The sequence below is a fragment of the Capsella rubella genome, unplaced genomic scaffold, assembly GCF_000375325.1.
Source record: "Capsella rubella cultivar Monte Gargano unplaced genomic scaffold, Caprub1_0 scaffold_8, whole genome shotgun sequence".
Taxonomy (NCBI): Eukaryota; Viridiplantae; Streptophyta; class Magnoliopsida; order Brassicales; family Brassicaceae; genus Capsella; species Capsella rubella.
The window spans coordinates 3,830,443-3,836,774 of NW_006238916.1; positions in this window are offsets into that span (position 1 = coordinate 3,830,443).

The window sequence follows — 6,332 nt, forward strand, 5'->3', positions numbered from 1 at the left end:
CTTTTTGCTTTGGTTTTTGCAAGGCGGCAAAGAATGTATGAGATCTATTGGAGAGTCTCGAGATAAACCTGATGAGTGCAGCTCACTTACGGATCCATACTCTTCATTAAACTCTTCTTCAAGTTCTGATATATCACCAAAACTTGCTTCAAACTCTTCTAAACTGAATTGGGATTCAGTTTCACCTTGATAATCTTCCTCATGGCCAGACGAAGGTATCCCACACCATGGTCTATCTTTTTCTTGACTGAACTGAGAATTAGTCTCCTCACAATATGCCTCCTTTTCATTGCTGATATGAGAAACATCATCTCCACACCATAAATTATCTCCTCGCCATAAATCATATCTATGGAATTATGCAGCTTCACTTTCGTCCTCTCGTCGTACCAAGCTTGATGATTGGTGGCATCTAGGGAGCGGTCTGGTGGCTCTGGTTCACTCTCAAACTCAGAATTAATGCGTTCATCTCCAGGCCATGGTGGTGCATCGTAGTTAGCTTCTTCGTCAGAGAAATTATGGCTTAGTTTGTCTTGTTTGAATCCATTGAGACTGGACTCATATTGACTTGCTTCTTCTTCTGAATAGTCTTTCATGTCTACAATCCTTCAAGATTCTCTTCCACAAAACAAAAGAAAGAAAAAAAGATTAAGATAGTATCAAGCAAAGATAAAACAAGAAAGAAAATAACAAATATGTAACAACCCATCCCGTGGGAACCCATCGACCCTAACCTCTCTCCTGGGGGCCCAAACTGCGCAGCCCACTTGCTCGCAGCCTCCTGACCCACCAGGTAGGTTATTGGTGCGCCTGGCGTTCCTCGAACCCAGGTCCTCACCCTTTAACAACCTTCCCACAGGACAAGCTGTTACCAACTGACCTGCATATCAATTGGTGACAACTTCCACGGTGGGAAGGTTGTTAAAGGGTGAGGATCTGGGTTCGAGGAACGTCAGGCGCACCAATAACCTACCTAGTGGGACAGGGGGCTGCGAGCAAGTGGGCTGCGCAGTTTGGGGGCCCGCAGGAGAGAGGTTAGGGTCGATGCGCTGCAGCGCTGTAAGGATGCCATGTGGCGGGGTTTGCCACATGGCGGAGTGTTCCCACGGGGCAAGGTGTTACAAAATAAATGGTAACAAAAAATATGTATTTTTTTTAATTTTTTCTTTTCTTCAAATAAATTCAAAAATTTCAAGTAGTAAAATGGAATAACATTTTTATTTTTATTTTCTGATTTTATAAAAATAAATTACACAAATTAATTTTAAAATAAAAGAAATATGATTTTATGGCTTTTTCTTTTAATAAAATGTAAATAAATAATAAACTAAAGCAAATAATGTTTTGTTTTTTACATATAAAAATATATAAAAAAAACAAAAAAATAGAAAAACAAATATAGGTTGAAAATATACAACTTTGGATAGGAGCTTTTGAAGCTCTGATATCTGATAATACAGTATTGAAATCACTTCAACTTTAGATCACTTGATGATCAAGAGATTCCAAGCTTAGCTTGCAGAAGGTAGAATTTACGAGCTGGCTCTAAAGCACTCTCTCGTGAATCTGGGGTGGTACATGGGATAGTTTAGGTGATTGACTCGCTCAATCAGTGGAATAATCGACTCACTCGATCAATGGAAGAATAAAGGATGTTGAATCACTCAACAAACTTAATCCAGAGGTTTCTAAAGAACTAAGTGACACACTCACAAAGAACTAAAGAAGAGCAATGACAAAGACTTGAACTTTGACAAGAAGAAACTTTGCTATTACTTTAATATCATCAATGGTGTTTTTACAATAAGTCTAATGATCAGCTTATATAAGGCTGAGTACAATGTTCTAAAATCTAAACAAAGAAATAAGATATGCAATATTAATCAAAAACTAGCCGTTAGAGTCTTTATGGAGGAATCCTTGGACAAAGATGTGAGATATGATTGGGCTTGTATCTGGACGTTTTGGGGGGGATATAGGGGGGATATGTGGAGTGTCTTGAAAGTTTCTTGATGTTAGTAAGAGCCTTAAATACGCACTAAAACAAAGAAGGAAGGAGCCGTTTTGTATTGATGCCAAACGGGTCCAAATATGGTAAGTAGAGCTCAGACTTGATCCACCTGATCAAGTGTGGGGTGGTGCATCCTAAAGGGTGTAATGAAGCCTCTAAATGATATGGAAACTCTCCAGGTCTCCATTAGAATATTTGGAATGAGTCATTTAAGGAAACATCTATTTTAAGCTTCATGAAGATCATGTGAGATGAGGTGCACCAACTTTTCTGTGGCATGGGCCTTAAATGGTTTAAAGTGTCTTCTAGGCTTCATTTCAAATATCCATACACACCATTACGTGGTACAAGAAAAACTTCTTTGAATAACTTCATCTGGTCTTGTACTACTTCAGGTCCGTCGGCGAGTACTTCAGCTAGTACGTCAGGATGTACCATCGTTGAATCACTTGGTTGGTAAATGATTCCTCCTGAACCATTAGTCTTCTTAGGGTTAATTTTTTGGTGAATAATTAACCCTAGGCCTTGAGCTTGTTCAACACTCCATATAGGCAAGCATTCTCCAAAATGCTCCATGTGAACCGGTTTGGTGGGTGGGATGGTTTGCTCCCAGTTTATTCTGGTTTCGATGTCGGCATCATGAACGCTTGATGTAGGTGCGCAATGTGGTCTTCCGCTGCCAATGACTTCACGAGCATGTAATCAATGTAAACTTTCATAGTTTTACCAATTTAGTTAGCTAACATCTATTCACAAGTCTTTGGTAAGTTAAGCCAGCAAATATCATCGATATAAAGTGATGTCGTTCGGGATCATATTGTTAGCGAACATCATATTCAAACCGAACGACATCACTTCATAACAATATATGCCTCGTGTAGTCATAAATGAAGTTTTTTTCTTCGTCATCTGGATGAATTAGGATTTGATTGTAGCCGTTGAAAGCGTCCATGTCCAGCTGTAGCATCTACAAGTTTGTCGATGTGAGGTAGTGGGAATGGATCTTTAGTACATGCCATATTGAGATCGGTGAAGTCTATGAAAACCCGCCATTTCCCGTTCTTTTTCTGAACTACCACAACATTGGCTAGCCATTCGGGATATTGTTCTTCTCGTATGGATCATGCATCCGAAAGAATTTAGACCTCTTTATTAATTATTGAATCGTGCTCCGGTGCAAATTTCCTCGTTTTTGTCTAACTGGTGGATGGTCCGAGTCTACTTCTAGATGATGCATGATAACCTTAGGGTCAATCCTAGGCATGTCAGCGTGCGTCCATGCAAAGCAATCGGCGTTTAATCTCAGAAAGTCGACAAGCCTCTTCCGTATGTCGGTTGGGAGTTTCGAACCCACATTCACTCGTTTTTCAGGATTGTCATCAAGCAATTTCACCTCATCCAGGTGTTCCACCTCTGGTTCTTCGTTGTGACTCTGTGAGGTCCCAACAATGGTTTCTGTAATTTCTACAATTGTTGACTTCTACCTTTTAAGGTAGTCTGAAAGCACAAGCGTGATCTCTCCTGTTATTCTACTATCTCTTTCACTCCCCATGGGGTCAAAAATTTGATAGTCTGGTGTAGTGTTGATGGAATGGCTCCCATGTCATGAATCCAAGGGCGTCCCATGATAGCATTGCACGCTGAAGCACAATCCACTACCAAAAACTTTGTCTATGTGTTGACTGCTTCTGTATACACTGGAAATGTCACTTCTCCAATAGTTTGTTTGACCTCACCACTAAAACCTACTTATGGAGGAGATTTTCTTGTTAGTCCTTCCTCCCTGAGACACAATTCTTTGTATTCTTGCATAAAAAGAATGTTAGTTGAACTTTCGTTGTCGACTTGTCAATTAATATTCCCCTCATTAAACAATTAGCAACTGTCAATTGTATGACTTACGCATCGTGATGCGGAGTTGATATGCTATTCTCATTAGTGGCAAAGGTTCTAATGCATGATTTTATATCATCTTGTGCAATGTTTCCTTTTCTTTGAAAGTTCTTTACAACGCCCGAGAGGTGTTCGAGGGAATGTCGGATAATCTAATGCCAGAGAATTTCATGTCTAGCCCAAGAGAATGGTTGTATAGAGTGTTATTTAGTATTAATGAAGTTGAGATTAGGAATTGATTTGACTTTGATAACCTTTGTCAAGAGATTGGACTGGTTAACTTATGAGTTTGTTGTCTAGGAAACATCATTGTTAGTGTTTGATTGATTTAGCAACCTAGTGAACTTAACGGCCTCCACTGAAGTCACCATCTCATCCCCAGAACCTCCCTTTAATTGATTGATTACCTTGCTTCATTTTTGTTTTTGCATTTCTAGTTCATTGCATGTTCTTGCTTTTGTAGTTTCAATTTTGTTCTAATGTTGTGTCTTGCTTAGTTCTTGCTTGTTTTCAATTCAGTAGTTGGTAGTTTAAAACAATTCCTGCTTAGCTTAACTTGTTAAACATTGATTCATCTAAACTCCTTGCACGCGTCCTTATGGATCGATAAAGCCCTTTATACTACAATTATACTGGGTGATTGATACCATTACCGCAAGAAACCTGTTACAAATTTGGCTCCGCTACCATTTGGGCGTTTAAATTGTTCTAGTTTGGATTTCAATTTAGCAAGATTAAGTTCTATATCACTTTCACTTTGGATACTGATTTAGTTTGCTTGTCTGCTTATCGATCTTGATTTTCAGGTACTACTCGACCATGCAATCGACTGAGACACTCGACCAACCCATTCGATTGTCCTGCTCGAGTACCTAATCAATTTGATTGTTTGGATAGTGCAGATGTATTCGCTGGACCAATTCATGATTAATATAAACTACCTGCATTACCGAAGACACTCTCTACACCTTCTTATCAGTTTTAAGGTGGCTATTATCAACCTATGGCTCCCCAATATGGTTTTGAACATCCAGCACTTTGGATTGCCCCTGTTGACAAATTTGAGTTGAAGAACATGTTACAACAGTTCTAATAGCTGCAAACTGATACTCATCTGGAAGTTGCTAAGATGTTTAATGTGGTTAGCAACACAATAATTTCCTTACACAACGATCTGAGCCAAAAGTTTGATGTTTTTAACAACACGGCCATGTATTTGGAAGACAAGATGACTTCTATATCTTCAGTTGAACTCCCCGGGAAATCAATCTACCATTTAAGGAGTTTGCAACTGCCCATGTTCTCGATTTAGGAGCACCTCCTTCACCTCAAAACCAGAAGTTAATCCTTGAGGACAGTGATGAACAAGATGGGGATGATTTCTTTCAAATGAGTCTCAAGTTGCTCTGGAAGATCATTCCGATCAAGGGACTCGATTTGCAACTCAAATTATCCTAGTCCTATCTGATCCAAAAAATGCAAATCATAACTACTCAAGATCCTATTCATGTCGGCTCAAACCTAACACGTTCTCTTAAAGCTCAATCCAATAAAATAGGCCTTCCACTCAGAATTAACACAAGGTTTGAAGGAACGGTCAAGGTTTTTAGTAATTTGAGTTGCAAATCTAGTCCCCTGGTTGGACTGATCTTCTGGAGCAGCTTGAGACTCATTTTGAAAGAAATCCTCCCCATCTTGTTCATCACTGTCCTCAGGGATTAACTTCTGGTTTTGAAGTTCAGGAGGTGCTCCTAAATCGAGAACATGGGCAGTTGCAAACTCCTTGGGATGGTAGATTAATTTTCCTGAGAGTTCAACTGAAGATATAGAAGTCATCTTGTCTTCCAAATACATGGTCGTGTTGTTAAAAGCGTCAAACTTTTTGTTCAGGTCATTGTGTAAGGAAGTCATTGTGTTGCTGACCTCATCGAACATCTCAGCCACTTCCAGATGAGTATCAGCTTGCAGCTGTTTGAACTGTTGCAACATGTTCTTCAATTCAAATTTTTCAACGAGGGAAATCCAAGGTGCTGGTTGTTCAAACCCATATTGGAGAGCCATATGTTGATAATAGCCATCTTGAAACTGATAAAAAGGTGTAGAGAGTGTCTTTGGGTGGTGCTGGTTGTTTATATTCATCATGAATTAGTCCAGCGAATACATCTGCACTATCCAAACTATCAAATCGATTAGGTACTTGAGCAGGGCAATCAATTGGGCTGGTCGAGTGTCTCGGTCGATTGTATGGTCGAGTTGCACCTGAAAATCAACACAAACAAGTAGACAAGCAAACCAAATCAGTATTCAAAGTGAAAGTGATATAGAACTTAATCTTGCTAAATTGAAATCCAAACAGGAACAACTTAAACGTCCAAATGGCTGTTGCGACAAACTGATAACAGGTTTCTTGCAGTAAAGGTATCAATTT